We start from the raw sequence: 10,866 nt of genomic DNA, 5'->3' as shown, positions 1-10,866 counted from the left end.
TCTTTCGAAAAAAGAAAATTTATTGTAGAGTGGCAAATTATGTAAGACACCAAAGGATTGGAAAATGAATAAATGAGCTTTTTCAGAAGGCTTGGCAATATGATCACTTATCCCTCCAATTTGTAGCGAGGGTGAGCATTTTCTGAGGTTATCTCAAAGACTTCTGGGGCCTCATTTGTTTTATTTCTAGACGCTCCAAAGAAACCGCATCTGTCAGTCAAGAGAGGCTAGGTAATACAGTAACAACCAACTCCAAAGCTTTCATAGCTTAAGACATTAAAGGTTAATTTCTAGGTCAGGCTGCATGTCCATCGTACAGTGGTTGGAAGCTCTGCCCTGTGTTGTCCTCAGCAGGGGAAGCAGGCTGACAGAGCAGCCACCAGGGCAGAGGAAAGAGCAAACATGGCCAATCATACATTAGCTCCCAGAGCTTCCATGTGAAGGAAGCATCCATTATTTCCTGTCCCATTTTCTTGACTAAAGCAAATCACATGGCCACATCTAACTACTAGAGTTTGAGAAATACAATGCTATCATGTATGCAGAAGGAAAACAAGAATTATTAATGGATTGCACTAATAACTACACATACTATCAATTTAATAACAGTAAAAGCCATTGGAAATAAGAGAGCAACATGGATTTCAAAGTTTTACCTGTATTTTCAAGGCCTGGGCTATATTCTCATCTCAACTTTCCTCCTTAAAAGCCAGAACTGCTAGCATGGATAATTAAAACACTTTGCTTTCATTTTTAGATTCATTGCTCCATATGATTTGGAGGGGAGTGGTGTGTAGATTTACTTCTCTACTTAGGTTTTCCTTTGGCTATTGTTAAAACCTAATTTATCTCTCCTGCGAACACAACTTCTGTGTGTGTGAGCAGGTGGGATGGGAAACAAGTAGGCTTGGGAAAAGGGGTAAGGAAGACTGAAGTTGAACTTTTCCTGCAAATAGGTGACAGAATAGAAATGAAAAAATTGCCCTCCAGATACCCTTTTCCCTTAACTTCTTAAATCCAGAGAAGCAGGCTTCTCTAATGATTAAAAAAAAAAAAGGAAAATGAAGCAGTCCTTCCAAGTGCTAGAAAGGACAGCTTAGTCTCTTAACATAATGGAACAAAAATAAATCTCAGCTGGACCTGCCATTAAGTACAGCATTCACCTGCCTCCTGCAGTGATAGCACTAACTGCTTACCAGGAACAATCCAGGGTTGTAATCTGCTTGTAATCAGAGAGGCACAAAAGTCATTATCTAGGAAGCCAATGTTCTCGTGCCAAGATACAGTTGGCAAGTTGTCTGATCTAAACAAAGCGGAAGGATGTTGTGGTATTACAGGTTGAGGCTTTTGTAGACCCCAGGAAATTATGTTCTTAAATTAATCCATTCCTGGGGAGTGAACCAATTGTAGGTGGGACCTTTTGATTAGATTCAGTTAAGGCCCATTTGATTAGATTACTTCAGCAAGGTTTAGCCCAGGATGGCCTTGATCCTCTTACTGGAGTCCTTTATAAAAATCTGGAGAGAGGGAAGCGGACTTGGCCCAGTGGATAGGGCGTCTGCCTACCACATGGGAGGTCGGCGGCTCAAATCCCTGGCCTCCTTGACCCGTGTGGAGCTGGCGCACGTGCAGAGCTCATGAGTGCAAGGAGTGCCCTGCCATGCAGGGGTGTCCCCGCGTAGGGGAGCCCCACTTACAAGGAGTGCACCCCGTAAGGAGAGCCGCCCAGCGCAAAAGAAAGCTCAGCCTGCCCAGGAATGGTGCCGCACACACAGAGAGCTGATACAACAAGATGATGCGACAAAAAGAGACACAGATTCCCATGCCGCTGACAACAACAGAAGTGGACAAAGAAAATGCAGCAAATGGACCCAGAGAACAGACAACTGTGACAGGGAAGGGGGAGAGAAATAAATAAAAATAAAAATCTTAAAAAAAAAAAATCTGGAGAGAAAGGCTGCAGAAACAGAGAAACCTCCAGATGGTAAAAGCAATGGAACCGGGAGAAAGAAAGCCACAGGAGCAGAGAGAAAACTGGAGGAAGCCGGAAGCTGAAACCAATGAGATCTAGAGGAGGAAGAGCCCCAGCAGACACCACCATGTGCCTTGCCATGTGTATTGTCAATCAAAGGTGTGGTGATGCAAAGTACCAGAAATCTGCTGCCTTTTATAAAGGGTATTTATGTAGCGTAAAAGCTTACGGTTACAAGGTCCTAAAGAGTCCAGCTCAAGGTTGCTTTCTCACCAAAGTCAGTTGCCACGTGTTGAAGCAAGATGGTGGGTGATCTCTGAAAGGATTCAGCCTTCCTCTCTCTGCTACAGGTTGGCTTAGGGCTTTTCTCTTTCTGGGCTTCCTCCACTGCCCAGCTGCAAACTATCAGGCAATTGGCCACAGGATCAAAGTTCTCTCTTCTTCCTCTTCCGTGTCTATGGGCGCTCTTTTCTTGTGTGAGTGTCCGTTTATATCAGCCCACCAAGGGGATGCAAACTTAACCATGAGTCATGCTCTACTGATGTGGTCAAATCAAAGCCCTAATCTTTTATCAAGTAAACTTAAAACCTTTGAATTTAATGCAACCAAAGTGTATCACACCCAGAGGAACAGACCAGTTAACAAACATAATTTTTCTCTTTTTGGGGGATTCATAAATAATATCAAACTGCCACACTATGTGAGAGAGTATTCCAGGGTCACTGGTAGCTGGTCTACTGAAAAAGCCTTGATTTGGACATTTTTCTTGGACTTGAAATGGTAAGGTTTTTTTTTTCATTAGAGAAGTTGTGAGCTTACAGAACAATCATGCATACTGTGTAGAATTCCCATACATCACCCCTTCACCAAAACTTTACATTGTTGTGGAGGATTTGTTACATACATGAAAGAACATCTTCAGACTATCGCCACTAACTAAATGCCGTAGCTTACGCTTGGTATATTTTTTCCATACATCCTCTATTGTGAACACTATGTCTTAGTATTGTATGTTTGTTATAGTTTATGAGAGAACACTCTCATATTTGTACAGTTAACCACAGTCCTTCTTCTACCACATGGTTTACTGTGTTATATGGTCCCATGTTTGTACATTCTATCCAAAAGGTACACTCAGTGGCTCTCACTTTCATCACAAAGTTCTGCAGTCATTGCCCAGTAAACCTTAGAATGTTTTACTTAGTGCAAAAGAAAAAACCCTATAACTCCTATTATTGACCCTTAGCAGTGATATAGTACCTTCTTTGACATTATTGCAAGAATATTACAATATTGCTGTTAAATATAGTTCATAAGTCACATTTCAATTGTATTTCCCCATGCGCCACTATATTCTTACCACCTTGTAATATGATGTGCATTTGTTCTAGTTCATAGAACATTCTTTTTTTAAGAAGATTTATTTATTTATTTATTCCTCCCCCTTCCCCCTGCCTTGCTGTTTTTGCTATCTGTGTCCATTCGCTGTGTGATCTTCTGTATCTATTTCTCTTTTTGTCTTCTCTTCTCATTTTTTCTCCTCTAGGATTTACTGGGATTCAGTCCTGGGGACCTCTGATGTTGAGAGAGGTTCCCTGTCAGCTGCATCATCTCGGTTCCAGGTTTCTGCTGCATTTCACCTTGGCTCTCCCCTTAATCTCTCTTTTGTTGTATCATCATCTTGCTGCATGACTCACTTGCCCGGGCACTGGCTCACATGCAGGCACTCGACTTGCCATGCTGGCACTTGCATGGGCACTTGTCTCTCCACATGGGCACTCACCTGGGCACTTGGCTCACCACGCAGGCACTGGCTTACCATGCAGGCACACTTTTTCTTCTTTTTTTCATCAGGAGGCCCCAGGGATCAAACCCAGGTCCTCCCAGGTGATAGGCAGAAGCCCTATCACTTGAGCCACATCTGCTTCCCTGAAGAACATTCTTGTATTTGTATTATTAACCACAATTGTCTATCCACTTCTGGGTTCACTATGTTATTTAGTCCCTAGATTATTCTCTAGCTTTCTTTCAATTGACATTTACATCAATAGACTACCCTTTTTTTGCCACAATTCCATTTATAAACCAGCCACATTAGTTATACTCAATGTAATGTGTTACCGTCAGTTCTATCCATTTCCACCATTTTCATGAAGCTAATTGAAAATTCTACATACATTAAGCATCAGTACCCCTTTTCAGTCCTCAGCCTATCTCCTAGTAACCTGTACTCTAGGTTTTAACTACATGTGTTTATTATTTGTATTTGGTTCATATTATTGGTACCATACAATATTTGTCCTTTTGTGCCTGGTTTATTTCACTTAGTATAATATCCTCAAGATTCATCCATGTTATTATATGTTTCCCAATTTCTTCTTACAGCAGCATAGTATTCCTTCATGTAAATATATATATCTACCTATCTCATTTTGATAATCCATTCATTGGTTGATGGACACTTGATGGGTTGTTTCCATCTTTTGGCAATTATGAATAATTCAGCTATTAACACCTTGTGTAAATGTTCACATCATTGTTTTCCATTCTTCTGGATATATTCCTAGCAGAAGGATCATTGGATCATACAGCAGTTCTATATTTAGTTTCCTGAGGAACCGTCAAAATGTCTTCCACAGAAACTGCACCATTCTATATTCCCATGAAGAGTGAAGGAATGTTCTTATTTCTCCACATCCTTTCCAGCACTTGTTGTTTTCTGTTTGTTTGTTTTTAAAATAATGGCCATTTTATGAGATGTGAGATGATCTCATTGTACTTTTAATTTGCATTTCCCTAATAACTAGTTATAGTGAACATTTTTTTCATGTGCTTTTTAGCTATTTGTATTTCCTCTCAGAAAAATGTCTATTTAAATCTTTTCCCCATTTTTAAATTGGATTGCTTGCTCTTTTATTGTTGAGTTGTATGATCTCTTTATATAGACTGGAAATCAAATCCTTATCAAATATGTGGTTTCCATTTATTTTTCCCCATTAATTGGGTTGCCTTTTTTTTTTAAAGATTTATTTATTTATTTTTCTCAAACCCTCCCGCCATTGTCTGCTATTCGCTGTGTGTTCTTCTGTGTCCACTTGCATTCTCGTCAGGTGGCATGGGAATTTGCGTCTCTTTTTTGTGCGTCATCTTGCCGCATCAGCTCTCTGTGTGTGCGGCACCACTCCTGGGGGGCTGTACTTTTTCACACTGGGCAGCTCTCCTTACAGGGAGCACTTCTTGCATGTGGGGTCCCCTGGTATATAGAAACACTAGTGATTTTTTGCATATTAATCTTGCATCCTTCCACTCTGCAGAATTCATTTATTACCTCTAGCAACTTTGCCGTAGATTTTTTCAGGATTTTCTAGGTATAGGATAATATCATCTGTCAATATTGAAAGCTTTACTTCTTCCTTTCCAATTTGGATGCCTTTTATTTCTTTTTCTGGCCTAATCACTCTAGCTGGAATCTCTAGCACTCTATTGAACAACAGTGGTAACAGTAGGCATCCTTGTCTTATAACTGATCTCCACAGGAAGGCTTTCAGTCTTTCACCATTGAGTACAATGTTAGCTGTGGGTTTTTCATATATGCCTTTTATTGTGGGAAACAAAGGCATGTTGTTTCCATGGAAGCAAGTTACTTCCTTGACCACCGAGTCATGCTGTCTCCATAGCTATATGTGCAGGTCATAAATCTAGCAAGGAGAAGTGTACGCTTAGGAGGAATGAGGACTAGGTAGAACGGGACAACCTGGGCAACAAGATTTATGGGTATGTTTTCTCAGCAATATAATAGAACATTGAAATTTTGAACCTTGATTTATCATCGTAGATTTTGATCCATTGTGTTACACAGGTTGAGGTAATGGGAACAGTTAGCTAGGATAGTTGCTGGTTCTCACGATGGCTTGGGGTATATAAAGAAGTCCCTGAGATTAATAAACTTGTCTGATGAGTTTGAGGCTTCAATGCTCTCAGATCCCCTGATCCCAATCTCTGTCTTTCATTCCCAATATCCTTCAGGTCCATGACTCCGACACCTGGAGCGCAACGTGGGGCCCAAAGCAGTGACTGCAGCAGTTTCTGAAAACCTTCCAGAAAGGTTGAGACGTCCATCGAAAGGTGACTCGAGTCTGACAATACAGTGGTAAGAATCTTAATTTTGTTTTCCGCTAGCATCAGGGTATGGGAAATCAACCAGGACGTCTGGAAGAATATTCACAGGTACTAAAAACTCTTTTAAATACTGTTGAGTCTCAGTGAAAACTGCTAATTAACGTGAACTTTTTGCTCTAGTACAAAAACACCGTTATTGGTTTCAGCCACAAGGAAAAAATCTTTTAAATCTTAAACAGTGGAAACAGGTAATGAAGACGCTACATAGAGCACACCAAAAAGGAGAGACCATACCACTGTCGGTGTGGACTTTAGGCCAACAGATTGCAGCAGCCTTAGATCTGTTGCAGTCTGAAGCAGAGGAGGAAGAAATCACCATCTTTTCCAGGGAGCTAATAGTCCTTACGCTTTTGGCTTAGTGCAGGGGCTGTCAAGCTGACTGACTTATCCCCTGGGATTGGGACATGCTGGCTAGAACTGTTTTAAGCTCGGCTGAGTTTTTGCAATTTAAAACCTGGTGGACAGACGAAGCCGATATGATTGCGCACCGTAGTGCAGTGCAGAATCCTCCCGTTCTTATTTTCGCTGAATAATTATTGGGTATTGGTGATTGGTCTGGAATTCAAAGACAGCTCCAATACAATGATCAGGCCATAACAAAAGTGCGCAATTCATGTTTGGCAGCTTGGAAACAGATATGTGTACCTGGAAAACCTACTCAATCTTTGCCAAAGTGATCCAGGGAGTTAATGAACCGTATGTGGAATTTGTAGCCCGATTAACTGATATTTGATGAAAACAATTGAGATACCAGAGGCAAGAGAGTTAATTTTGTTAACACTTGCTTTTGATCAGGCTAACAGTGAATGTAAAAAGGCAGTCTTGGCCACAGCCTTTAAAGGTAGCTCGAAGGAGGAGAAAAGAAAGGAAATTGTTTTAAATGTAGGAAGTCTAGTCACTATCAGAAAGAATGTAGATCTTTCTAGCCTAGAACATTGTCTGTAGAGGCTGAAAAAGAATTGGCATTGATAGAGGATCGAATCTCTCAAAGGCAATTAACACAAATAAAACCTGACAAATCTGTTGATTATTTTCTCAACCCCTCAATCTCCTACAGCTTTATTTTGGCAAGAAGGTATATTGGAATGGGTTTTTTTACCTAATAATAAACAAAAGAGATTGCAGACATATCTCCAAAAAATTATTTCCATTCCAGCAAAAGGCTGAGTTAAATTGTTACAGTTAAAGGGGTCTGATCCAGACAGGATTATTTGTGATCTTTCTCATGAAGAAATTCAATACTTACATATAACTAATCATCAATGGCAAATTGCTATTAGCAATTTTCAAGGCATTATTGATAATCATTATCCTACTTCCAAACTGTTAACGTTCTTACGAAGAACCACTTGGATTTTACCAAAAATTGTGAAAACTGTTCCTATTGAAAATGCATGTACAGTAGTTACTGATGGTAGTAGGAATGGAAAAGCAGCATACATTACCTCTCAAAAGGAACAGGTTTGGCAGACTCCTTATTAGTCTGCTCAACGCACAGAGCTTTCAGCCATCATTAAGGTTTTACAAACGTTTCAGGAGCCCTTGAATATTGTCTCTGATTCTGAATATGTGTGTTTAACTGTAGCTCATATTGAAACAGCTCATATTTTTATTATTGATGAATTGTCTCAACTTTTTGCCAACCTTCAAGCCCTCATTTGGCAAAGGAGTCAGCCCATATATATTACTCATATCCGGTCTCATTCTTCCCTTCCTGGTCCTCTAGCTACCCAAAATGCCCAAGCTGATCTGTTAGTGGGATGTTTGCAGGATGCAACTCAATATCATGCATTGACTCATATTAATACTAAGGGACTTAGACATAAATTTTCTCAATTGACAAAACATTAAGCTCAAGAAATTATTCACACCTGTCCCACCTGTGGACCCTTGGCCATAGTGCCTTTTCAGGCTGGAACTAATCCCAGAGGCCTGGCTTCTAATCAACTGTGGCAGATGGATGTTAGGCACATACCATCATTTGGTAAATTACAATATGTCCATGTCTGTATTGACACTTACTCTAATTTTTTGTGGGCTACTGCACAAAGTGGTGAATGTTTTCAACATGTTCATTCCCATTTGTGGTCTGCTTTTGCTGTGATGGGATGCCCCTTGAAAATTAAAACTGATAATGGTCCTTCTTACCCCAGTAAGCCTTTTGCTTCCTTTTGTTCTATGTATGCTGTTGAGCATGTTACTAGTATTCCTTACAATCCTACAGGTCAAGCCATAGTTGAACACAGCCATCATACCCTACAAACTATGCTTTTAAAACAAAAAGGGGGAGATGATGGTATTATAACACCAAAAGATCAATTGGCAAAAGCTTTATTTACTTTAAATTTTCTTAATGTTTATAATTCACTGACACCTGCAGAATGTCACTTTGGAAAATGTCAAACATCTACAATGGACACTGGAAATGAAGATCAACCAATATTCTGGAAAGATATTTTAAGCAATGAATGGAAAAAAGTCAGGATTAAAGTATCGGGGTGAGGCCATGCTCTTGTCATTTCAGAAAATGGAAAGCAAATCTGGCCACCTGCGAAGAGGATTAAACCACAGAATGAAGAGATGGGGTCTCCTACAACTTCTGATGATGGTGATCGTAAGTAATGAGGAAGCCACATGTAATTACACCTACTGGGTCTATATACCTAACCCACTGTTACTCAGAGTTTTAACCTGGAAAGATCCATCCTTTCCTATTTATCTGAACATAAGACCCATATATTCCCTGGACCAATTGATGATAGGTTACCGATTAAGCCCCATGAGGAAGGACGAAGAATCTATAATCTCATATTACCATTTGATTATCACCCCCTATGCATTGGTAACCATCCTCCATGTATGTATGTTAAAAATTGGACTATGATTATCTTCAAAAATAATAATACTAAGTCTTTAGTGACGTTATTTCCTTCTTATAATTATATGGTGACTAAAAAACCTACCTATAACTGTCTGCAAAGAGATATTGGGGATAAAGAAGGATGGCAAGAATGCCATATAGGAAGAGGATCTGTCATTTTTAATGATTCCTATGGAATAGTGTGGAAAGTGCCCCTATGGGGAGTCCCACCAAATATAACAGCAGATTTATTTGGTATGGTCTAAATAGTAAAGGACAGCAAATTAGTAATATGCAATATCTCTTTCATGAATCCCTTGAATTGGATGAAAAAATAATTTTTACCAAAAATAATAGTGTTTGGAAATACAAAGGAAAATGGATCCCTTCTCCATGGTGTAATATTACATCTATGCATAGTCAAAAGAATTTGTGGAAAGTTTTTCTGGAATTAGCACCTGCTATAAATGGATTGGGAATAATAATAAGAATGGTCAATATTTGCATTTAGATCAAACTCATCATTTTCAGTTTTGTGTAAGAGATCCTTATGTATTTGTGGTTGGAAAACTAACTATAACCAAGAATGCTTTATTTTATAAAAGTGGGGCATTGTATACCTGTTTGTCTGAGAATATTTTACAGAATGGAGATTTCATTACAATGGCTCAAAGGCGGTGGGGAGTGTGGATTCCAGTGCAACTGAACCGAATTTGGCAATCATTACCTGAGAGTCAACTGCTGTTCCATATGGCTCAAGAAATCCTGAAGCACTCAAAGCGATTTGTGGGACTGTTCATAGCTGGTATATTGGGATTGATTGGTGTTATTGCAGCAGCTGCTACAGCTACCATGGCCTTGCATGAGACTGTGCAGACTCAGCAATATGTGCATGATTGACATAAAAATGCTAGTGACTTATGGCATAGTCAAGAACATATTGATGAAGAATTAAACAATAGAGTTAATGATCTAGAATCAGCAGTTTTACATCTTGGAAATCAAGTATATAACTTAAATTTACTTAGAGGTTTAAAATGTGATTGGAATGAGAGTAATTTTGTATTACTCTGCTGGCTTACAATAATTCTATGTTTGACTGGGAAAAGATTAAAAATCATTTGATAAGTCAAAAGGGTAGTATGTCATAAGAAATAGAAGAATTACAGAAAAAGATATTAGAAATGTCTCATAATCAGATTTATGTAGTTGATGATAAGGATATCTTTAATGATTTGATTTCTCATTTCAATATGTTTAACCCAGTAAATTGGTGGAAGTCTCAATATTTTTTATCACCATTAGGAATAGGACTTTGTGTGTTAATCTTGTTGCTTATTGGTGTTGCCTGCCTGGCACGAGGTGTTTGCCAAAGACTGCACCATGTGAATGCTATGGGACAAGCCAATAATTTGGTACCTGTGAGAACCTTGCAATGAGTTCCCCATGGTCAGTGTGCTTGGCTGGCAGTCAATGATGGGTAAGACTCTCAGAGGAGGGCAACCTAAGACAGGGACAGCCACCCTGACTAAAACAAAAAGGGGGAAATGTGGGAAACAAAGGCATGTTGTTTCCATGGAAGCAAGTTACTTCCTTGACCACCGAGTCATGCTGTCTCCATAGCTATATGTGCAGGTCATAAATCTAGCAAGGTGATGTATATGCTCAGGTGGAACGAGGACAAGGTAGAATGGGACAACCTGGGCAACAAGATTTATGGGTATGTTTTCTCAACAATATAATAGAACATTGAAATTTTGAACCTTGATTTATAATCATAGATTTTGATCCACTGTGTTACACAGGTTGAGGTAATGGGAACAGTTAGCTAGGATAGTTGCTGGTTCTCACGATT

The 10,866-nt window shown here is 39.4% G+C and overlaps 1 long non-coding RNA gene across 1 annotated transcript; it reads left to right on the top strand.

Annotated features, from left to right (window-relative positions):
- The first annotated feature begins 5,964 nt into the window (after positions 1 to 5,964).
- Positions 5,965 to 10,204, top strand: LOC131275323 (uncharacterized). Its single transcript, XR_009182746.1, has 3 exons — positions 5,965 to 6,122; positions 8,676 to 8,765; positions 9,657 to 10,204. It is a non-coding gene; the product is annotated as an uncharacterized lncRNA (long non-coding RNA).
- Positions 10,205 to 10,866: the final 662 nt, after the last annotated feature.

Source organism: Dasypus novemcinctus, chromosome 22 (assembly GCF_030445035.2).
Source record: "Dasypus novemcinctus isolate mDasNov1 chromosome 22, mDasNov1.1.hap2, whole genome shotgun sequence".
NCBI lineage: Eukaryota > Metazoa > Chordata > Mammalia > Cingulata > Dasypodidae > Dasypus > Dasypus novemcinctus.
This window is presented reverse-complemented; position numbering and strand designations above follow the sequence as displayed.